The sequence below is a fragment of the Bos javanicus genome, chromosome 19 (genome assembly GCF_032452875.1).
Source record: "Bos javanicus breed banteng chromosome 19, ARS-OSU_banteng_1.0, whole genome shotgun sequence".
In the NCBI taxonomy this organism is placed as follows: domain Eukaryota; kingdom Metazoa; phylum Chordata; class Mammalia; order Artiodactyla; family Bovidae; genus Bos; species Bos javanicus.
The window spans coordinates 62,595,191-62,620,728 of NC_083886.1; the positions used below are offsets into that span (position 1 = coordinate 62,595,191).

Sequence of the window (25,538 nt, forward strand, 5' to 3'; positions counted from 1 at the left end):
AGATCCCCTGGAGAAAGGAATGGCTATGCTCTCCAGTGTCCTCGCCTGGAGAGCCCCACGGACGGAGGAGCCTGGCGGGCTATGGTCCACGGGGTCACACAGAGTCAGACACAACTGAGCACGCAGGGCAAAGTATGTTAACTAGAGTTATCGTAGTGATCATTTCACAACATACACAAACACAGAATCATTGTGCTGTACAGTAGAAACTAACGTGTGTCACTTAGGCCTCAATTAAACAAAACAAGCTATTTTTTTTAAAAAGCAACAGCCCTCCCGGCTGAGGAGTCGATCCTGATTGGCACAAGTCAGCTGCAGGTTACCATTTTCCAGGGACGTCTGCTAGAGGCGGACCTGTGCCTGTCTCTGATCGGGAAGACACCAAAAGAGGTCTTCCCCGGACTCTGCGCCAAGCTCTCCAGTGCACAGGACACCCGGCAGGAGGCCTCCCGTCACCTCCGGAGGGGACGCGCGGAGCTCTGCCGTCGGCCTCCCGCCGCAAGGGAAAGCAGCTTCAGTGAGCAGCCCGCCGCGGGCCAGGACCGGCTGGAGAGATGGACGGATGCTGCCTTCTAAAATTAGTCATTCTTTCCAGTGGCCATAAACAACTCCAACGTGTTAGTGGCTTAAGGCAGCACACATTTGTTTCCCTCTCTCCTGGGAGGGCTGCGGGACTTCTGGGCTCCAGTCCCTCCCCTCCTCACCCCCACCACCAAATGCCTGTTCCTCCCAGGCGGGGGCTAAGACCGGGGCTAAGCAGCAGCTGCTGATGAGACCTGCCGCTCAGCCGGCAGCAAGCAGCCCCTCGCGAAGGAGGCGCGAGCCAGCCGCTCAGTGAAAGGTTCTGTGTGAAAGCGTCCTGTCTACAGTCTCACCCCGGGGACAGCTTGTTTGGGGCCAAAGCCCACAGTCCCAGGAGACTGCAGGGCGGGGGGGGGGGGTGGGGAGGGGTGGGGGCGAGGACGGGAAAGGGAAGCAGGCTCTCCCCATAGGGGTGGGGTTGTTGTTGAGTCACAAAGTCATGTCCAACTCTTTTCGACCCCAGGGACTGCAGCCCTCCAGGCTCCACTGACTATGGGATTCTCCAGGCAAGGATACTGGAGTGGGTTGCCATTTCCTTCTCCAGGGGATCTTTCTGATCCAGGGGTGGAACCTGGGTCTCCTGTGTTGGCAGGCGGGTTCTTTACCACTGAGCCACCAGGGAAGGCCACGCTCCTCTCTCGTTGTTCAGTCCCTGTCATGTCTGACTCTTTGTGACCCCATGGACGCAGCATGCCAGGCTTCCCTGTCCTTCACCAACTACTGGAGTTTGCTCAGACTCATGTCCATTGAGTCAGTGATGCCATCCAACCATCTCATCCTCTGTCGTCCCCTTCTCCTGCCTTCGATCTTTCCCAGCATCAGGGTCTTTTCCAATGAGTCAGCTCTTCACATCAGGTGGCCAAAGTATTGGAGCTTCAGCTTCAGTATCAGTCCTCCCAATAAATATTCAGGGTGGATTTCCTTTAGGACTGACTGGTTTGATCTCTTCTCATTGGGGTGGGGTAAGTCATGTGAATGTGGACAGGGATATTGAACCCTGTTCCAGGGGAAGAATGGATACCTGGGAACAAAACCCAAACCAGCCAAAGCCCTTACTGACATTCCAACTCTTAGCAACCCCATGGACTGCAGCCTACCAGGCTCCTCCATCCATGGGATTTTCCAGGCAAAAGTACTGGAGTGGGGTGCCACTGCCTTCTTTGATTATTGATAAAAGGGCTCCCATTTCTGGATCTCCATTTCTGTGAGATAACATATGTCTTTACTGCCTGAGTATGGGTTTTCTGTGACTTACACAGTTTAGGGAAGGGCATCTTCACTAAGGCAATGAACACTCCCAAGGATTAGCTCCTATTTAGAAGTAGAGGAAGAAAACTGAACTGTTAACAGACCAGACAAAAGACAAGCTCCCATCCCTCCAGGCACTGACCATCCTTCCCAAAGACATCACTGCTTCTCTCTCCGACTATGAAAACTGGGACACGGCTGCCTACAATGCGAGAATGGCCCTGAGCCTGGAGGGCAAAAGACAAATATGGCCAGAAGTTTCAAGCAGAGAGATCAATGAATGCAGGGGCTTTCATAGACTCTGTTTCCACTTCATTAAATGTCTGGGCAACAAACAGTCTAAGAGAAAGGAAGAACTCAAACAGACCTTATTTTTCATGACTGGTTCAATCAGGTCTCTCTTCCCAGAAGAAAAATCAAATGCATTTGTTTGTGTCTTCCATTAACTCTTTCATTCCAATATGGATCAGTAATGGTGGCCTCCAATTTTTTAATGTATGCAGAGTACTAAATGGGCTTCTGGGTGGCTTAGTGGTATGAAGAATCTGCCTGCAGTGCAGAAGACATAGGAGATGTGGGTTCAATCCCTGGGTTGGGAAGATCCCCGGAGAAGGAAATGGCAACCCACTCCAGTACTCTTGCCTGGGAAATCCCATGGAGAGAGAAGCCTGGCGGGCCACAGTGCATGGGGCTGCAAAGAGTCAGACCTAACTGAGCACACAGACCATCGTGCTCACGCTAAGTCGCTCAGTCGTGTCGAACCCGTGGACCGCAGCCCACCAGGCTCCTCTGTCCATGGGATTCTCCAGGCAAGAATATTGGAGTGGATTGTTACTTCCTTCTCCAGAGGATCTTCCCAACCCAGGGATCAAACCCGAATCTCTTAAGTCTCCTGCATTGGCAGGCAGGTTCTTTACCACTAGAGCCTCCTAAATATATGTTGGTGTTGTTCAGTCACTAAGTTGCGTCCAGTTCTTTGTGACCTCACGGACTGCAGCACGCCAGGCTTCCCTGACCTTCACCATCTCCCAGAGTTTGCTCATATTTATGTCCATGGAGTCAGTGACACCATCTAACCCTCTCATCCTCGGCCGCCCTCGTCTCCTTTTGCCTTCAATCTTGCCCATCATCAAGGTCTTTTCCAATGAGGTGGCACTTCACATCGAACATACAATTTACATCAGATGGTAGATTTTAGAGTCTATTTGGCTAATAAAACACAACTTGATCAGAGGCCATTTGGGCAATCTGCAGAAGCCACTGCTACAACCTAGGACGACCTTATAAGAACTTTTACTGAACTCAGTGAAAGAAAAAAAAAAAATTAATGAAAACCTTCAAACTGTCCAAGAGAACAGAGCTGAGGGAGTTGCAACAATCATCTTTTGTTTTTTTTTTTCCTTTCCTTTTTTAAGAACACTGGAGCTGTGACCACAGAGGTGATTGGAGAATCACAGCCTTTCCCCAGCGATATCCAAACAGAAAGTTTTCCAATACATCCCCTAAAATCGCAGAGCATGTAATTCCACGTTAGCTCCAGGAAGGCAGCGTCTCTGCTTAGGGTATGGAAATTTGGAAGTTCATTGCTATAATCTGTGGTTATGATTTCAACCTCCCTGAGTGATGCCGGGAATAAAACCACAGGCTCCTAGTGCTAGGAGCCTTTATTGTAATCCAATAAAACCTTAACAACCAGTCTTCTTTTTTATGATAAATTAAGGGCCTCATTTGCTTTGAAGCAGCCCCTCTGTCCCGATGTTTACCCCACTGTGGAACCAATCCTAGAGAAACACTGAACTCAGATCGGGGAGGGGAATTCCGATGGGGGAACAACAGCCCAGATTCCCCACCTTGGTTTCACGGATTCAGAATCTACAAAACAAATTAAAACTTTCCCTTCCCAAAGAACTCATCTTTAGGATGAGCCTCTCCTTGGGACTTCTGACAATATTTTACCAACAGACCATGACTTCCGAACCCAGCACCCCAAACACAGAATGTCACCTTGAAATCATAAATGTCATATCTGGGACAGAGGCCATGGGTCCTCTTCCCCACTTTTAATTTTTTTTTTGTTTTGGCTAATTTGAAACTTTATTTGGAAGCTCAAATTCTGCCCCAATTGCCAGTAATTTATACTTTCCTGCGGTGTCATCTTTGTGAACCCATTTGTCATGGAATGATTTCCCAGCTCAAAACAAACTTCAGACAGAGGTCAAATTTATGTCACAGCCGTAATTCCTTGCTAAGATCCAATGCACTGCAATGTTGATGAACTACCCCAAAACCTACCCGTGTGTTTGTCAAGCATTTCTGAGGCCAGTCCAGGAAGTTTTTAAAAATAAGCATCTGCTTAACCCTCCTACACTGCTGGTGGGTATGTAAATTGGTAAAGCCACTATGGAGAACAGTATGGACGTTCCTTAAAAAACTAAAAATAGAGCTATCATATGACCCTGCGACCCTACTCCTGGGCATATATCCAGAGAAAAATGTGACTCAGAAAGAAAAAACACCCCAAAGTTCACTGCAGCACTGCTGACAATAGCCAAGACATGAAAGCAACCTAAATGCCCATCGACAGAAGAATGGATAAAGATACGGTACATATATATAATGGAATATTCAGTTCAGTTCAGTTCAGTCGCTCAGTCGTGTCCGACTCTTTGCGACCATGAATCGCAGCACGCCAGGCCTCCCTGTCCATCACCATCTCCCGGAGTTCACTCAGACTCACGTCCATTGAGTCGGTGATGCCATCCAGCCATCTCATCCTCTGTCGTCCCTTCTCCTCCTGCCCCCAATCCCTCCCAGCATCAGAGTCTTTTCCAGTGAGTCACCTCTTCACATGAGGTGGCCAAAGTACTGGAGTTTCAGCTTTAGCATCATTCTTTCCAAAGAAACCCCAGGGCTGATCTCCTTTAGAATGGACTGGTTGGATCTCCTTGCAGTCCAAGGGCCTCTCAAGAGTCTTCTCCAACACCACAGTTCAAAAGCATCAATTCTTCGGCACTCAGCTTTCTTCACAGTCCAACTCTGACATCCATACATGACCACAGGAAAAACCATAGCCTTGACTAGACGGACCTTTTCAATATGCTATCTAGGTTGGTCATAACTTTCCTTCCAAGGAGTAAGCGTCTTTTAATTTCATGGCTGCAGTCACCATCTGCACTGATTTTGGAGCCCAGAAAAATAAAGTCTGACACTGTTTTCACTGTTTCCCCATCTATTTCCCATAAAGTGATGGGACCAGATACCATGATCTTCATTTTCTGAATGTTGAGCTTTAAGCCAACTTCTTCATTCTCCACTTTCACTTTCATCAAGAGGTTTTTTAGTTCCTCTTCACTTTCTGCCATAAAGGTGTTATCTGCATACGTGAGGTTATTGATATTTCTCCCAGCAATCTTGATTCCAGCTTGTGCTTCATCCAGCCCAGCGTTTCTCATGATGTACTCTGCATATAAGTTAAATAAGCAGGGTGACAATATACAGCCTTGACGTACTCCATTTCCTATTTGAAAAAGTCTGTTGTTCCATGTCCAGTTCTAACTCTTGCTTCCTGACCTGCATATAGGTTTCTCAAGAGGCAGGTCAGGTGGTCTTGTGTTCCATCTCGTGACTATCACTTGCACATAAAAAAGATTGAAATAATGCCGTTTGCAGCAAGACGGATGGACCTAGGCAGTGTCATGCTGAGAGAAATAAGTCAGAGGAGGAGGAAAACTATCACATCCTTTACATGTGGAATTTAAGTAGAAGTTATACAAATTAACTTACCAAACAGAAACAGAGAACGAACTTATGGTTGCTGCGGGTGTGGGAGGGAAGGATGGGGAGAAGGGATAGTTAGAGAGTCTGGGATCAACATGTAATCACTGCTCCGTTTGAAATGGATAACCAACAAGTTCCCACTGCAGAGCACAGGGGACTCTGCCCAATGTTAACCTGGCGGCCTGGATGGGAGGGGAGTTGAAGGGACAAGGGATACAAGTATACGGCTGAGTCCCTTTGCTGTTCACCTGAAACCATCACAACACTGTTTGCTAACTGGTCATACCCCAGTGCAAAATTAAAAGTTAAAAAAAAAAAAAAGACGTGTTTGCTTATCATAAAATCTTGGTTATTTCTGGCTAAATATCTATTAAATTATTTCCATTTCAATTCAATTTACCTCAGAATTCTTTTTTAGTATCTTAAGACTCCACGTTACACATAATTATGCTTTGTTATCTTCCAAGATTTATATTATGAACATATTTGATGCATATTTCAATTTAGTTGGGATGGAAAATGTATATAAAAAAACATTATGAAACTGAATAGCATACTGTTAAACTCATTTCACAAAGTTAAAACGAACTGGTGTTTAGAAAACTGAAGTATATTTTAAAGGATCTTTTTCTTAGTTACTAGCTGTTACCAAACATATTTTGTAGCTCAGCAAACCATTTATAATTATGTGCGTGTGTGTTCAGTCACCAAGTCCTGTCCAACTCTTCACGACCCATGTACTGTAGCATGCCAGGCCTCCCTGTTCCTCACCGTCTCCTGCAGTTTGCCCAAGTTCATGTCCATTGAATCAATGATGCCATCCAACCATCTCATCCTCTGCTGCCCACTTCTCCTTTGGCCTTCAATCTTTCCCAGCAATAGGATCTTCTCCAATGAGTCAGCTGTTTGCATCAGGTGGCCAAAGTATTGAGCTTCAGTTTCAGCATCAGTCCTTCCAATGAATATTCTGGATTGATTTTCTTTAGGATTGACTCGTTTGATCTCCTTGCTGTCCAAGCTTGCTGTCCAAGGGACTCCAAGGGACTCTCAAGAGTCTTTTCCAGCATCACAATTCAAGTGTGAATTCTTCGGCACTCTGACTTCTTTATGGTTCAACTCTCACATCCATACACGACTACTGGAAAAACCATTGCTTACACTTTTGGCTTTCACTTTTTTTTTTTTTAAGGTGCTCAGTATCTCCAACTCTTTGCGACCCCATGGACTATACAGTCCATGGAATTCAAGGCCAGAATACTGGAGTGGGTAACCTTTCCCTTCTCCAGGGCATCTTCCCAACCCAGGGATTGGACCCAGGTCTCTTGCATTGCAAGCAGATTCTTTACCAACCGAGTCACCAGGGAAGCCCTTAACTTGCATTTGTACAGTGTTATATGGCAATTATATCTCAATAAAATTGGAAGAAAATAGCTATGAAAATAAAGAAATAAAAAATTAAATAGGCATTCATTCCCAGAGCATTCATTTTAATATTTAATATAGATGATGGAGCCAAAACAGTTTGAAAGCAGGAAGAGAGCCCACAGGATATCCTAGCTAGTACAGAACTCAGCTCAGCTCCATTTTCTATGTTCAAACATCAGGAAAGACCAATGATAAATTCAACCCTTGGGACCTCAGCTTAGTTCCTCCTGCACTTGTTAGTACACAGAAACTCAATATACGCATTTTAAAACTCAGGAACTCTACATACACAGCTTTTCCACATCCAGCTCATTTTCAGTTTTATCATGCTTTGCAATAAATGGGAAAAGGAGACTTGAGAGGGAAAATTTATCCAAGCTGCAAAATTTGAGATACAATATGTTTAAAAATTAGTGGTTTGAATGAGGTTTATACTGGTCTATGCTTTTTTCCTTCTCACCATCCCTCCAGGCCCCCGAATCCCAAAGATAATAATGACACTGTGAGTTCCAAGGGGGTATCGTTGGAAGGTAACCGAGGGCCTCAGCCAGTGATCCCTGCCCCTCTCCAAAAGAAACAATGGGTTTTGGAATTCTAGATGCTCTCTTTACACATTTCAGCAGTCATATGATTTCCCTGAGAGCAATAAATTGACCATTATTGCTGATTCTTTGGCAAATTGAAGGTGTTAATACATTACCCCAGAGGATAGTATTTTCACTTTTAAGATGTACTCACAGTTCACAGCTCTTCATTCTCTCCCTGGGGTTCTCATTTAATTAGCGGTTGAGAGAAGAAGGTCATTTCATTTAAATAGGAATTCCATTTGGGAATAGCATGCATTTTCTTGGTTTTAGGAACCCATCAATATTTGCTCAATTAAGACACCATTTGACTTGCTATTTATTCTGCTTGGGGTTATACTTCTGTTTCTACTCCAAGTCTCTTTAAAAAAATAATAATTTGTCAGTGTTGATAGGTTTCCCTGGAGGCTCAGATGGTAAAGAATCTGCCTGCAATTCAGGAGCCCTGGGTTTGATCCCTGAGTCGGGAAGATCCCCTGGAGAAGGAAATGGCAACGCACTCCAGTATTCTTGTCTGGAGAATCCCATGGACAGAGGAGCCTGGTGGGGTTGCAAAGAGTCGGACACGACTGAGCAGCTAAACGACAACGACGTTGTTGGTGCTGATGATGAACTCCGGTGCTGACGGCGACCCTCCCACCGTGCAGCCCTTCCCATTTCTGGTTCTTGCCTGGCTTCTCTTTAAGAAAGGTACCGTATCAATGCCACACAGGCAGAGAGTTTAAAAGTCAAATGGTTCTATGCAACTGTCTTTGCAGACTGGCACTTTTCTTCCATATACTCTATTCCCATCTCCCTGAAACACCCCTTAGATGTTTCTTTGGACATGTCCTTTCTAATACCTAAGCAACAAATACTACCATTTCTTAATTGTTCCGTTTTAGAATATTACCTGTGGAATTCTGGCTGTAAGTCCTAAGGGTTAACTCATTTACCACATCTCTTTTACAACTAGTCTCCACACATTCTTGCCTTCTAGTCAGACTCCCAACTCATTTATATCAAAATTTGTTACATTAGTACTTAATCATGACATCATTATTGCTACACAAATATTATTCGGAACTAAGCCATGACACACAGTTCAGGAATAGTCACTTTCTTGGGACAAGTTTGACTATCATACAGTTGATATTTACTTGGTTTTGGTTTTTTTTTTTTTTTTGAAAGATTTTTTTCTTAATGTGGACCATTCTGTTAAGTATTGAATTTGTTACAGTATTGCCTCTGTTTTATGTTTTGGCTGTGAGGCTTGTGGCGACTTAGTGACTGAACAACAACATAATAAATATATGATACATAGGTATTTGCTTCTTTTTTTAAAACAACAGTAGAATTGTATATACATACGTTTAGCCTTCCATCAATCTACATTGTTCTGGATATTTCCTTCTGAAACTACATAAAAGCTTCAAGTAAAACATAGATACTAGTTTTAAAATGCAGCGCCAAAAATAAAAGTAAATGGTTTTAAATATATATCTAGGTGGTAGCGTCATCACACATAGAGAAATCTAACCATTCTATGCAACTTTAAAGCACAATAATTTGTCTGCATGCTTCTGGAGGGTGTCCTCTAGATATGCTCAAGACAAAGAAAATGACCCAAACAAGCTGCACAGTCTCTTCTGTAATCACACAGCTGCAGTGGCGTGCTATTGTTATTCCTAGAATGCTGGGAGGGCATGAAACAGAAAAGCACCGAGTGTTGACTACGTTTACTCTAAACCTCCTCATTGTAAAGCAACTATAGCACGATGAAATTTTTTAAAAGAAAAATCAAAAGTAAATAAAATTCCTAGTGCTGTTGAAAACTGAGATTCTAGGGTAAGACAAAGAAGATAGAGATCTGATACAAAAACAGGTTTAGTACAAACCTTAAAAACCCTTGCATTGGAACTGGAAGCATCAATAAAAAACTCACAGTTTTTTATTTTTAAAACATATCTACATATATCCTAGCATCATCCCACTGAGAAAGCCCTCTCAGTACCAATGATGACCCCTGCCGACTAGACAGTGGTGTCCAAATATTTTTTCCTACTTAAAAGAACCAGGGCTTCTTGCAAAATTGACTGATTACAGATATGAAACTGGAAATGTCAGGAGAGGCTGAAATCCCCGTATGACAAGGACCCTAGCAAAGACTACAGACATCTTACCAAAGGGCTCAGGAACCAACCTGAAGAAGCTCCGCCCACTGTTCCCATCAAAGTGGGATACTCTGAGCAATGATAGGAAAAATTACCATAATGGATTGAAAGATACTAAGGGTGGATCTCTTGTGCATGTGTGCATGTGTATGTGCATGCAGGTATGTATAATCTGTAACTCACAGTGACCCTCCCAAATAAATAATCACACTAACTGATCACAGACGCTTACTAACGCATTATTTAAAAAGTAGTAAATATAAAGGGGAAATGAAGCATTTGCCATGACTTTCCTACATAAAGTGCACCACTTGGGAGAAAAGTTGTAAATGAGAAGACATTTTCTAAAACAGAAGTTTCTAGCTAATAAAAAAGTTGCTAGAATTAGACTATAACCATTTTGGAAATGCTAATTAACGAGTCTGGTAAAGAATGTGCCTGCCAATCCAGGCAACACAGGAGACATGGGTTTGATCCCTGGGTCAGGAAGATCCCCTGGAGAAGGGAATGGCAACCCACTCCAGTACTCTTGCCTGGAGTAGTCCGTGGACAGAGGAGCCTGGTAGGCTATAGTCCATGGGGTTGCAAAGAGTCAGACACGACTTAGTGACTGAACAACTTAGTTAACGAATCTAGGTTTCTACCAACAGTATCTGTAAATATCAATAAAAGGAGAAAACAAACCTCCCTACAAAAGGAAACAAAGCATCCACAAGTCTTCCTTGCCCTCCCCACAATTTATTCTCAGGTTGACCTTATCAAGCCTCCATACAGAGCTGCCAACTTACAGGAAGCTTAGAAGGCAGGGCCACCCTGGGGTGCAACCGGCCAAATCCAGACTCTGGACAAATGATCCAGTCTATTCAATAAATAAACTGCAAGTAAAGACAGAGAGACAGAGTGAGGAAGAATGGGGGCACCTATAAATCAGAAGTTTATTTGTCATATGTGGAAATCAGTCAGATCCCAACTCAAGTAAACAATTTTTAACAAATTAAAAATACAAACACACACGTGTTTAACTTTTATGAGATGACTGGAAAGTCGAATGCTGGATGTCTGATGACACGAGCAGACCTCATTTTACTGTGCTTTGCAGATACTGTGTGTTTCTACAAATCGAAGGTTTATGCCACCCTGCCTTGAGCAAGTCTATCGGCTCCGATGTTCCAACAGCATTTGGTCACTCCCTATCTGTGTGCCGCGTTTTGGTAGTTTTCCCAATATGTCCAAATCTTTTATGCGTATTTTATTTGCTTTGGTGACATCTTTGATGTCACCATTTCAAATGTTTTGGGGCACCATGAATTCCAACCATGAAAAACAGAGGCCTTCACGGATAGATGCTGTGTGTGTTCTGACCACTCCATCAGCTGGTCAGACCTGCCTCTCTCCCTCTGCCCAGGCCTCCCTGTTCCCTAATATTGAAATCAGAACAATGAGCAGCCCTACCAGGGCTTCTAAGTATTTAAGAGAAAGGAAGAGTCTCGAGTCTCTCACTTTAAATCAAAAGCTAGTGATGACTGAGCTTAGTGAGAAAAGTATGTCTGAAGCTGAGACGGGCTTCAAGCCAGGCCTCTTGCTCCACGCAGTCAGCCAAGTCGTGAATGCGAAAGAAAAGTCCTTGAAGGAAGACAAAAGCGCCGCTCCAGGGAGCGCACAAATGATAAGAAAGCAGAAGAGCCTTACTGCCGACATGCAGAAAGTCTTAGTGGTCTGGTTAGAAGATCAAACCCGGCCCAGGATTCCCTTAAAGCTAAGCCTCAGCCAGAACAAAGCTTTAACTCTCTTCACCTCCTTTAAGGCTGAGAGACACGAGGAAGCTGCAGAAAAGCTTGGCACTTAGCAGAGGTTGGTTCGTGAGGCTGGAGGAAAACAGCCGCCTCCATCTCATCCACGTGTCAGGAGAAACAGCAGGTGCTCTGTATAAGCTGCAGCAAGTCATCCAGGAGATCTAGCTAAGATAACTATCGCCTACTTTAAAACAACAGGATCCTATTACACTTTCTGTTTTTTATTTGCTTATTTATTAATTTGTGTTAGTCGCTCAGTCGTGTCTGACTCTGTGACTCCATGGACTGTAGCCCACCAGGCTCCTCTATCCATGGGATTCTCCAGGCAAGAACACTGGAGTGGGTTGCCATTTCCTTCTCCAGGGGATCTTCCCGACCAGGGATCAAACCCACGTCTCTTACATCTCCTGCACTGGCAGGCGGGTTCTTTACCACTGTGCCATCTGGGGGGCCCATTGAAGGTAGCTACACTAAATAAAGAAACTTCAATGTAGAAGAAACAGCCTTATTGTGGACGATGCCATCTAGGATTTTCATCTTTACAGAGAGAAGTCAATGCCTGGCTTTACAGCTTCAAAGGACAGGCTGGCTCTTCTGTTAGGGGCTAAAGCAGTTGGTGACTTGGAGTTGAAGCCGGTGTGCATTTGCCATTCCAGAAATGTAGGACCCGTAAGGATTATGCCCACTCCATAATGTAAGGGCACCACAAAGCCTGGATGGCACATCTGTCAACAGCACGGCTCACTGAGTATTTTAAGCCCATTGTTGGGACCTACTACTAGGAGAAAAAAGAAAAGATTCTCTTTAAAATCTTCATGCTCAGGGACCACGCACCTGGTCATTGAAGGGTTCTGATGGAGCCGGACTAGGTGGTCCTGAGGTTTTCACACCTGCTAACATAATATCCATTCTGCAGTCCCTGGTTTAAGGGGTGATTTTGACTTTCAAGTTTTACTTTTTTTAAGAAATACACTTCGCAAGGTCTAGCTGCCATTGACAGTGACTCCTCTGCTGGATCTGGGCAAAATAAACTGAAAACCTTCTGGAAAGGACTCAGCATGCTAGACACCACTAAGAACACTGTAATGCATGGGGAGAGATCGCAATATCAGCATTAACAGGAGTTTGGAAGAAGTGGATTCCAGCTCTCTCGGGCGACTCTGAGGGGCTCAAGGCTTCAGGGCAGGAGACACCTGTAGACGAGGGGGAGACGGCACGGGAACCAGGATGAGCAGTGGAGCCGAAGATGCAACTGGGACACTGCAACGTCGTGATAAAGCTTTAACAGACGAGGAGGTGCTTCTTACGGACGAGCAAAGAAAGTGCTTTTCTGAGCTGGGATCTATTGCTGGTGAAGAGGCTGTGAAGGTTGTTGAATTGACAACGAAGAATTAAGAACATTGCATAATTTAGTTGATACAGCAGCGGCGGGGTTTGAGAGGACTGACTCCAATTTTGAAAGGTCTCCTGTGGGTAAAATGCAATCAAACAACATTGCCCACTACAGAGAAATAACCAGTGGAAGGAAAAGTCAATCAGGGCAGCAGACTTCACTGTTGGCTTCAGCAGTCCCCGTCCTGATCAGTCAGCAGCCATCCATGTCGAGCTAAAACTCTCCACCAGCAAAACGATTATGACTCACTGAACGCTCAGATGATGGTTAGCTTTCTTTAGCAATAAAGTATTTTGAATTAAGGTACATTTTTTAAGCAGAATATTGTTGTACACTTATTAGACTACAGTAAAAATTTGAGGGTTTTGAGCTTTTATGTCTTAAGCCAGAGGTGTTTGAAATCAGAACCAGATAACCAAATATAGCCCATCACCTCTTTTGGAACCACCAGTGAGCTAAGAATGGGTTTTACATTTTTAATAGTTGGAAAAAATCATAAAGGTAATAATATTAGGAAGATCAGAAAATAATATGAAATTGAAATATCAGTGTTTATAAATAAAGTTTGGTTGGAAAACAGTCATGTTTGTCTAGCTACTTTGTATGACTGTTTTTTTTTTTTTTTTGGTGGCGGGGTGGGGGGGGTTGCTCCCCAGGTAAAGAATCCACCTGCCAATGCAGGAGACACAGGTTCAATCCCTGAACTGGGAAGATTGCCCCGGAGAAGGAGATGGCAACGCACTGCAGTCTTCTTGCCTGGGAAATCCCATGGAAAGAGGAGCCTGGCGGGCTGCAGTCCACGGGGTCGCAGAGAGTCCGACACGACTGAGTGCGGCTCAGCAACATGGCTGCTCCTGTGAACAAGCGCAGAGCTGAGCCAGTAAGATGGGGACCGCGTGGTGCACAAACCCGAAATATTGATCACTTATCCCTTTGCAGGAAAAAAATCTACTGACCCTGCTTTCAGGCGAGACCAACAGCAGACCATATTGCAGAAAATTCACGATCAAGTTTATGTTTTAGGATGGGTCAGATCATTCAAAGACAAGTCTCTGAATGAACATAGTCTCGCCAAGCTGGTTTTTAGAAAGTTATACGAGGGGCTTCCCTGGCGGTCCAGTGGTTAGAACTTCACCTTCCAACGCATGAGGTGCAGGTTTGAAGCTAAGATCCCAGATCCCACGTGCCTTGCAGCCCAAAAGCCAACATGAAAAAAAATTTTTTTAGGAAAATCATACCAATTTACAAGATCATAGGTTATCATCTCAGAACATATTCTTCTCACTTTCACTTTCCACTTTCAGAGGTTTAAAAATAATGCTATTTTCATTTAAAATTGTCAGAGTGAACTTTTTGTTCATATTTCAATAGTGATTTCTACATTCAATTGCCAAATGTCTGTATTCTTCGCCTATTTTTCCATTGAGCTTTTAGTCAGATGTGTAAGACGTCTTCATATTACACTTAGTCATTACCTACAGGATGGGTATGTTTTAAATAAGGTCTGAGTAAGCAGAGTTAACCAAGGTCTCCTGGGAGGGAAAACGTGTTCTAGTGAATTTGTGGGATCCAAAGGCAATGAGATCACAGCGTGCATAATGCTGATATAAAACGACCATCTGTAAAGTCAGAATAAACTAATCAACACCCACGCTCATCTCTTTGACTCATTTTCCTTTCGTTTTGTGTATGAATTTTCCTTTGTTCTTGTTCTGCTGCATGTTCATTTTCCTGTTTGCTTGTTTTTCCTTTGAACCCAAAATTTGTTTCAAAAAATTCCAAGGCACTGGAGTCAGCACCTTCTGATCATATCTTATCTGCCACTAACCATGTGTCGGGGCCAATCTGGATGCCTTCAACAAGCCCGATGCCTTACTCATCAGGAACACTTTTTCCTGCTGTGGCTCGGATAAGCCATCAGCACCACCGTTTATCATAGACTGCTTGAGGTCACTTGCATACAGATTTCTCTACATTCAGTAACTGAAAAGGGGGCCATTTGACTCAGAGACACTGAGACCAGACCAAGGCCTAGAATTAAGTGCAAACCTGTGGAGTCATGCGGTCACAGCTAAAGACCTGCTCCCCATCACTCCAAACCTGCCACATCTATTTTCGGATTTCTTGGTTTTCTTTTCTGCCAAAGGACTAAGACAACAAAGGCAGAATAGAACGGGGGTCAGGTGGAGCCTTTTCTCTGAACAATCCTCAAGTGAAAATTATAAACAAAGTTATTAAAGCTTTTCTATCTACTAAAGAAGCAGCAATGTGACATTCCATTTCAGTCCACCTCTAATCTTCAGTCCCTTTATCCCAAATACTGAAATTTCATTAGAGATGACCAATTCCAAAATCCCAGATTCTTCAATTAGTGTGCACTTTAAATGATTAAATAGGAAACTTGAATATAGACTCTTTTCTCATTCAATTTTCTCAGCTTCTGTACTCCCTTTCATGGTGCATAATTTAAATTTATAATTTCTATGGAAAAGCTAATATTCTACTGAGATAAAGACTCATCTAATTTTTGCAGCCAAGGACATCACAGCAAGCACCTACATTCTGTAGAAGAGAAGTGAAACTTTCACAACAGTCTCTAGAAGCAGCACAGGGGAAAACCAGCCTCATGGAACGAACTCCACCTGCTCCAGAAAGAGTGCAAACCACTGGAGTTTGGTAGCGGGGATCAAGAGGAAATGAGGTCAAGTCCAAGGTACTACAGTGGAAAATGGTAGAGGAATTCTGAAAATTCCCTGGTTGTATCAGAAGAGGACTTATATGGCCCTCTTTCTAGGGTGGAAACCAAGTGCCCAGGTTCCCAGGGTCTCCATCTGAATACAACACTCTGACCTGTTCCCGTCCCCACTGCACACCCTTCCCAACCCATTTCTAGGCTTCTAACCCAGCCAGGTTTCTTCGAAGAATGAAAGTCATTCAGGAAAAGTGAGAAAACCTAAATCTCTATTCTCTCCTGTTGTTGTTGCTTAGTCACTCAGTCGTGTCCGACTCTTTGCGACGCCATGGACTGTAGCCCAGCAGGCTCCCCTGTCCATGGGATTCTCCAGGCAGGAATACTGGAGTGGCTGCCATTGCCTTCTCCAGAGAATCTTCCCGACCCAGGGATCGAACCCATGTCTCCTGCATTGGCAGGAGGATTCTATACCACTGAGCCACCAGAGAAGCCCATTCTCTGACATCCCCAAACTAAACCCTGGCTTCCTTCTCTCCCCCAGAACACTGTCCCCACAGGCAATGCTCAGACTTCACCTGGTCTCACTCCTGCCTCCCGAGTGGCCACTTGCCACTGTCCAAGTCGCCCTCAGGTCAGGCAGTGATGGTCCAGACCCAGGATCCCCAGCGGCACTGGCTGCTGATTCCCTGCTGAGAGGTCTACAGGCAGGGGTCAGTCCACGCGCCTGCTCAGAGCTCTGGGAAATCATCTGGTCTCACATCACCTTCTACCTGCACTTTCTCCCCCCACCTGCTGCTCTCTGAGTTGAGGGACACTTTCAGGAATCTTCTGTCCAGCCCTCATGCTTGTTCTTGGGGCCCTCCCTGGAGCCAAATGTGAAATTCCTCCCTAGGGGTGACACCATCAAGATGACGTCACAGGTTGCTCTGAATTCGGTCCTGCTCACAAGACAGATTAGCGTGAGAGAATTTCTATCTGAAAAAGAACCAGAGGGTGTGAACTGGAGGCTCGGGAAGACCAGACTTAAAGACTAAGGGACTCAGATGGCGGGGTGTTGCTCAAAGGTGGTCTTAACCCTTGGGAGTTTTCGCCAGAGGCATGGATGAAAAGTGCCCCAGCTGGAACGGGTCTCACCAAGAAGGCTGCACGGAGCTTCGCTTGTGTGACGGGACTGAGTGCCTGCTCAGAAAGCTCTCAAGGCCAGTCTCTGCTTCTTGCTGGTTTGAACTAACTATACTGCCCCCGAACTGCTCCTGCTTTGCCTGTAAATACCGCCTACCCCAAGCCTGCAACAAGCTCGCTGTAGTTTGCTATTATTTGCTCACCCGGAACTGCAGTTCTGCTGTTCCCAAACACGCTCATCTTCATGAGCTTGCCTCGTGATCTCACTTACATGTGGAATCTGAAAGCCTGAGCTCACGCAGACAGTAGACACGTGGATATGTATACTTGAATCACTCCGCTGCACAGCTGAACCCAACAGCCCACTGGACATCGACTATTCTCCAATATAAAGGAAAAGTCAACAAATCCATCAATTGGAAAAAATAAGCTCACTCCATAGAAAATGAGAGAAAATGCTATCCAGAGACCCAATTCTTCATTTCTTTGCCTTTGTGAAGATGCCAAAATTAACTCAGCTGTAATTTTGCGGTTCCTACTTTGTGTTCTGGGAATAAAGTATACAAATGCAAAAAAACATTTAACATCTATGAGTTACACCTAAATGAAGCATCCACTGAGGTTAATAAGCGGTTTTCTGAGCAAACATGGAGAGCAATGGCATCTGATGTGGCTGATTTAATTTGCAATCATATGTCATATTCACGCAAATAATGACAAACAGGCCCCCTTGTCAGTTCACCAAAAACAGCGCTTCTTGTCGTTCATATCTGTTCCAATCTCATGAAACTGTTTACAATGACACTTTCATAAAACCATTCCCCATGAGAGGAAGGAAACACGAAAATGATTTTTTTAAATATTCCTTGGGAGTTTTCTGTAACATTACAATAGCTCTTCAACAAAAGCCAGAAATTCCACAAACTCAGATCTTACCTCAATATACCCCACTTATCTATGATAAGAATAAACTGGTAAAATTTTAAAAAAGAATGAAATATTGCTGTTTTTAGTAATATGGATGGACCCAGAGAATATCAAACTAAGTGAAGTCGAAGACAAATATTATATGATATCACTTATATGTGGGATCTAAAAAATAATAGAAATGAATCTATATAGTGTCAAACAGAAACAGACTCACAAATGCAGAACACAAACGTGGTGACCGGAGGGGAGAGGAGGGAGGGGGGAATTCAGAGTGTGGGGTCAACAGACATGAGCTACAATGTGTAAGACGCACCGGGCACTGTATTCAGTCACCCTGTAATAATGAATAACGGAAAGTAACCTAAAACATAGAACGCATAACTGAATCACTTTTCTGTACATCTGAAACTAACACGGTATTATAAATCAACTCTTCTTCAATCTCATCCGGGCCTCCCTGGGGAACAGGTCTGAAGAGCTGAGTGTTTAACACGACCATGCGTGATTCTTAGCAACAGGAACTTCTGAGAAACTTGGCAGGTTGTCCTGACACACTAAAGGGTATCAGATTCACCAGGACACACATTTTGTTAAAAAGAGCAAGTTTCTGGATCTCAGCCTGAGGTCCAGATGCAGCGAGCTGGTAGAGGAACACACGAACTGCATTTTAAACAAATTGTCCAGGTGACACTCCTGAAATGTTCCCACGCCCAGCTCTTGAAGGGCAGCAAGTAGGACCCCCCCTTGCAGATCGGGCCCCTCCCTGGGTCCTGGAACCACAGCTGTTCCCAGGCCAGAACTGACTGGATCAGATGTCGCTGCTTATGGTTCAGACCTTTACAGCCCAATTTAACACAAGATGTGTTCTTGCCTCAATGACGTTGCCGACTCGTTCCCTGTAATTTTCCTATCAACAACTGAACTCCCGAGCAGTCCTCTCGCCCGTCAGCAGTTAAGGTTCCCGTCCTCAGGGCCCAAATTACCCTTGAAAGGTAATGGAAAAACCCCTGTGTGCCGGCCAGCGCCGGCCCCTGCAGCAGACCCCGCCGGCTACCTGCTGCCTGTCCTGAGGATCGCTGTCAGCTGTGCGGGTCTTGTCTTTGTTTAACTGCTCAGTGGTTTTCATAACTATTTTTAGCCCTGAGACTTTTTTGGAGAAAAATGTTACCAGTACAAATAAAATGAAACTGCTGTGAATGAGATGGTGCGGCAGAAGAGAGGGCGGGCAGGCCTTCCAGTCCCCAAGACACACACAGACACACACAAAGACACACACAGACACACACACACAAAGATACAGGTAGACAGGAAGATACACACACATAAACATACACACAGACATACACACAGATGCACACAAAGACAGACACATACACACAAAGATACACACACAGACATACACACACACAAACCCAACACACACATAAAGACACACACACAGAGACATACCCTCAACCCTAAGGCAGTACAAAAGCTTAGGGCTCCATGGAAGACCATCTGAAAATCTCTACTCTGGGTCATGAATTCAGTTTTTGCCTAGAGCACTGGACTGCCTTCCTAGACTTAAGTGTCTGACTTTAAATTTACCTTCAAAAGCACACTGACACTTGAAAATCATGGAGTTAGGGGTGTCAACCCTCCCCACCCAGCTTAAAGTCCAAGCATAATCCATAGTCAACAATCAGCCATCTGTATATACCTAGTTCATCAATTCATAGTCAGCCATCTGCATATATCCAGATTATCCAGTCAGCCAGCTGTCTGTATGTACCCAGTTCATCAATCCAGTCAGCCGTCTGTACGCACCCAGCTCATCCATGTCCAGGACTCCACGTCTGCAGATTCAACCACGATCTTGTAGCACTGTGGTATTTACTACCGAAAAAACTGCAAGTCTAAGTGGACCCAGGAACAGTTCAAATGTGTCTTGTTCAAGGGTCAATTGTGCTGCATTGCCTCTTATGAAAAATGATTAATGAAACTGACTGCCATTAATCCTAACTTAATCCTTCATTGTTAAAGTTCCTTTCCAAACGTGTTGTAGTCAGGCCCATTCAACTACTTATCAAGCTTGAGTCATTGCAGGCTCATACACAGTCTCCGAAAAAATAAATGAACAAATAGAAGTCATTATGTGCAACTTAAAAATGGTGCTATTGTGACTGACGCTGCTTTTAAACTTAGACTTTTTCAATGCTATTATGTGGACATATAATCGATGTTTGTGTAAACATCACACCAGGCGAGGGAAGAGAAAGGGGCCTTGAGAGATGCTCTCAGCAGGTACTTTATAATAAAACCAACATCTGTGGAATCATTAGATGAGCATTATTACACGCCAGCAACATGCTAGTACTTTGCAGATACGCTCTCCACTCTTCCTACTGTGTGGAAGCGGGCAGGCGTGCGGGTCTCACTCTGAGATGAGGGCGATGGATCTCCCAGAGGGAAGCCGCCGCCCACGGGGACCCTCTTAAGGTGACTGCTGGGCGAGAGCCGACTCCCGGCTGCAGAGGCCGGGTGCACTCTGAGCCTGTCCTCGCTCGAAGGTCAGGCTTGGCAGGTTTCTTTGATCTTCCCCACATCTGCCATTTCATACTGGGCTTCTCTTTCCTTGCAGAACTTGCCGAGCCAGGCAAAGACATCTTTTTCTTTTTTTTTTTTTTTTAATCAGTTGTGTCTTCCTTGGATGGAGGCAAGATCGGGGCCAAAAGAAATTCCCTTTCATTTTAGAATCAAGATTCCGTTCACAGAAAAACGAAATTGATATACAGACGAGCCCACACACCACACTTCTCACTTGTAAGTGAACTTAATCACTCGGGCACCCCAAACACCTTTGTGTGTCTTCAAGCTACATTCTGTCCATTGGATGGAGAACATGTGGTTTGGACTTCAGAAGGCATGAAAACCAAGCTGATATTACAGAAGTTGGCTGTTTCAAGTCAAACAAAATAGCACAGAAACTTTCTCCAAGTCAGAGGAGGGCAGCCACCACTGCCTGCATTTATCCCTAAACCAGCTCCCTAAGGAGAGACGAGAAAACACCAACAAGCTCCTCTACTGTAACAGACTCCAAGGAACACACACGCACCCTGGAAACTGACAAGGTTTTGAACACAAAACATCTCTTTCAAAAGCGATAATATAATAGATGACGCTTCTTAGAGACTATGACCTTAAATGACATAAGGGACACTATTGGAGGCACAGCAGCTGTTTGGTGAAAGTGCAGGGGTTTTTCCTACTTCTTCTTGTTGATCCTTTTTCACCCTTCCCTGCCAAAAAAAAATTTACATTTTTTTTTTCATTATTTCCCTTGTGTCAAGTGGAACTTTTTCATCCAAATCTCACTGCTCAGGCCCATATGTCTCTTCTTTCTTCTTTTCTGTATTTTTTTTTTAAAGATACCACATAACAAAAATGTTTCTCTTATATTAATTTTGTTACTCAGGCAAAGTAAACCATCACTCCTCGGTATGTCATATAAAAGCCAGAAGAGTAGTGACTCACTCGGGCAGAGACTTTATTTAAAACATTTGCTCTGTGGTCGGAGCAGATTAAACACAGACCAGGTTGCCTGTGGAGCTGTGCGGGGCCCCGAGCGAGCGATGTCACCACCCGGCGGGCCAGCCACACGCAGCCCACGGCCAGGATCTGGCCTCGGTCCCCTCTGCCTCCCTGACGCAGGGACACCTGCCTCCAGCAGACTGGGATGAACCGACCTTGTGGACGTGAAGGTCACTGAACACTTTGGTTTGGTGACCAAAAATGAAATGGCTACTGAAAGGGGATAGGAGTTGCCGTAAGGCGTGCAGGGGGCATGGCATGCAGAAAAGAAAAAGGCAGAAAACTGGGAAGGATGAAAAGGGAACAAATCAAAAGGGAAATGAAAGAAACAGACCGAGTCAGAGCACCAGGACAAGTTTCCATTGTTCGTCGTTCGCACCAGATAGAGCCTGGAATTTTAAATGATTGCAAATTGAGCGGCTCGTGGGTAATCGATTTGGTCTCCACTGGTAGGGGTCAGAAACCCAGGACATGCAAATGATATTTATACAGTTGAAACGAGGAACAGATGAAGTCCATAGAAGAGAAGGCATCTCTGCTGTTTTGATGATTTTTATAGAAAAGTACAAACGCCAACATCTGAGGCAGACACAGTCAGAAAAACGTGCGTGGTGGAGGCTCGTGCGGATGGATAGCCGTGGCTTTGGCTGCTGGAGGCTGTGTGGTATTTGTCTTAGCTCCAGCAACTAAAGTCATACAAAACCCACTCATTAACCTGTTTGTGTTAATCCACCCATTTTCAAATTTACATTTGTCCTAGAGGCCTTTCTCTTCTCTCCTTCCATGCTTCCTCCCTTTTAAATTTCTTTTAAAAAAAAATATGAAGCAAATCACTGATTTCTTCACAGCTAAATTTTGAGCTGTTGAAGATGGAAATCATTAACGAAACCACAGTATATGAGGCTTAGAAGGTGACACAGTGCTCATCTAGTTGGTCCTCTGACTCAGGGCAGGAAGCTTTTCTATAATGTAAGTTAATATACAGTCACCAGCGAGGACATGCTTGTATATATTTATACATTTTCATTAACAAGCAGCCTGCGGTTCTGTGGTTCACTCTTCATTATTCATGCATCTATGTATTACACACGTCTATTTAAGCACTCCCACACGTGCTGGGAGTAATTTAACGGACAGGAAAGTCGTAAGACAGTAATACATGGAATTCGAATCATTGAAATAGAATAATGTGAGGGCGACTGCATAGCTCCTAAAGCTCAGGCGATCAAGGAGGGCTTCTGAAAGCACGTGACATCAGCGTTCAGAGAGAAAAGTGTTCTGAACAGAGGGAAGAGCTGAGATGAAGGGCCTAATGGGAATCCTCTCAGCCAAGCGCAAGGAGAGATGAAATAAACAGCATAACGCGCGGGCCGGACCAAGGATGCGGGAAGGTGAAGCTGGAGCCCTGGGCAGAGGCCGATCAGTGCTGGGCTTGGCAGGGTGAGGTAAGGATTGAGGATTCTCCTCCCAGAGCAATGAGAAGCTGCTATCAAAGCAACTGTACTCCAATAAAAATTTTTTAAAAAGAAATGCCAGTTAAGGATGGGAAAATTAGAAATTAGAAATCCCAATTAAGGATGGGAAATTTTTCTAATGGGAAAATTCTCATTAGAAAAATGAGAATCATAATACAAGGGATTAAAACACTACAGACACATTAAAATCTGTAAATTTATAATGACACTAAGGGAAAAAAGGACCCCATCAGTCACATTTGGAGGATGATAGAGAACCAAATGAATTTTTTGAAAATGGTAAATAAAAGACAATAAAACTTTTGTCTTGCTTTTCCTTGTGATCTATAAAAAAGAGAAATTTCCACTTGTAGAAGTTTTTCACCAAAATTAACATAAAGTAAAATTAAAGAAGCAAAATTTTAATTAAACAGTTTTAAACAGGGGACTTCATTGCTCACGTGGAGAGAACGGAATCGAAAGCAACAGGAATAGAAGGAAAACAACTGCAAAGTTGAATCAGAAATACACACACACGTGTATTCTGATGGCTCGGGTTGTGACAGTGACCTTGGGGATGGAAGCTGATGGACTTGCAGTGTATTGGGAGATCAGGGTTAAAAAGACTCAGAACTTGGTGTGGTTTGGGGTGGGGGAGGGGAGTAAGAGAAAGAAAAACTGCCCAGAACTCAAACACATTTGATTTGAACAGCTGAGCAGGTGGTAAAACTGCTGGTATGGGAAAGCTGAAGGTTGACCAGGTTTGGGTTTCCCAATTGGTGCTAGTGGTCAAGAACTCACCTGCCAATCAGGAGATGTAAGAGACAGGGGTTCGATCCCTGGCTTGAGAAGATCCCCTAAAGGAGGGCATGGCAACCCCCTCCAGTATTCTTGCCTGGAGATCCCCTGGACAGAGGAGCCTGGGGTCACAGGGTCACAAAGAGTCGAACATGACTGAAGCACCTTAGCACACACCCAGGCAGGCAACGCATGTAACCCAAGAATTCTGCTTTGACCCCGTTGTGTTTAAAATACCTGCTGTGTAGACTGGCCATACAAGTGTGCAGTTCTAGGCAGAGGCCAGATGTTTGAGGCATCTGCATTTTGTAAACAATTGAATTATTAGTGGGGCTTCCCTGGTGGCTCAGTGGTAAAGAATCCGCCTGCCAATGTAGGAGACCTGGGGTTGATCCCTGGGTCAGTAAGATCTCCTGGAGAAGAAAATGACAACCCACTCCAGTGTTCTTGCCTGGAGAAACCCATAGACAAAGGAGCCTGGCAGGCTCAAGTCCACAGGGTCACAAAGAGTCGGACACGACTTAACGGCTAAACAACTCCTAAGAGTGAAATGAAAATTTCTCCCCTAAAACTCCCTATGGTCCCAATTTTGTCTTGGGATGGGGAGGAACTAATTCCTTGCTTAACAAACCCCCAAACATGTGAAAGAATGAAAACCACCATTCACTGCACAGCCAGTATATGCCGAACACTTTGCCTACAGTTTCTTATCTGCACATACAGGATCTCTAAGGGCAGGTGTTCGTGTTGCAACTTTACAGGAAACAGGGGTACAGAGAGTATCTCATGTGAGGTTCCAGAGCTACAAAGTGAAGGAGCTAGGTTTGCTTTAGGTTTGTCTGCCTCCCAGACACCGATGAATAAACGCTTGTACCCTAAGCACTGCTCACACAGCAAGGGCTTCCAGAATATTTTGCCATTCTGAAAGTCCCCTGGTAGCGTCCTGCATCAGCAAGATCTCTCATTAAATTTCGGCCCTTCCAATGAACACATCTGACCTGACCAAGGAGGAGCACACCCAGCTTCTGGTCAGACGCCTCTGACAATGATGCTGAACACTGCGTTAGAGTAGCCACATCACACTGCTGGCTCATGTAAAACTTGTGGTCAACTGCTGTCTAGCCAGGGCTCCCACATCCTATACTTGTGCTGTAATTTTTTTGCCTAAATTAAAAATGTCAAGATATTTGAAACCCAAGTCGTTTACCTAGCATATTAGTTATTCCTTCCACTTCTGTTGTACACACAAGTCTAAGACACCCTCTGTCTATGTCCCATTAGTGGATTGAAATGATATTTGAATGATAGAATCAACATTTTCACGTCATAAAAGTCACAGCTGGGATGTATTGTTCCAGATATTTTAAGTCTCAGTTTGCTCATCTGTAACATGGAAACCATCATAGTAACAAGCGGTAAACGACAAATCGCCTGTGAAATGCTGAGCCATGAGGTCATATTTATCCACTGCTCGAAATTTTGGAAGAGTATCTTATTTTCAGATGTTGTACGCAGGCTCTGGTAGTAAGCCACTCTCTGGTCTAATGGTGGGACATTGTATTGGAAAAGTATACAGAAGCCAAAATTAATAAACCCAAACCAGCTTTTCCATAGAAAACAAGAGCAAAGGATTTTCATATGTAGTGGAGAGTAGCAACTGCCTGCTGGAGGCCACACCCATTCTATCCCACCAAGAAAAGGAGCTATTTTCAGAGTCCAGCGGGGGAAGATCCTGGAGAGACAGTACCTGAAGGAGGCTCTAAACCCACCCCCGCCCCCCAGCCTGTCTGCGGCCTACACTCAGCCTGGGCTTCCAGCTTAGCTAGGATCACCCAGAGGACACCACAAGACGAGCCTTCACATGCAAGTTGTTTGGAAGGAGATGAGACAGCCAGAAAACGGGGAAATGAGACTGGGAAGAAAAAGAAACAAAGAACTCTTATTTGATGAACCTATTTGCAGGGCAGGAATAGAGACACAGACCCAGAGAGCAGACTTGCGCATGCAGTGGGGAAGG

At 44.4% G+C, this 25,538-nt stretch overlaps 1 long non-coding RNA gene across 3 annotated transcripts in view; it reads right to left on the reverse strand.

Annotated features, from left to right (window-relative positions):
• Positions 1 to 25,538, reverse strand: part of LOC133232964 (uncharacterized) — a 109,061-nt gene that overhangs the window by 42,914 nt on the left and 40,609 nt on the right. For all 3 annotated transcript variants that reach the window (XR_009731544.1, XR_009731543.1, XR_009731542.1), the window contains exon 3: positions 2,198 to 2,379. This is a non-coding gene — a long non-coding RNA (uncharacterized LOC133232964). The remainder of the gene's footprint in view (positions 1 to 2,197; positions 2,380 to 25,538) is intronic.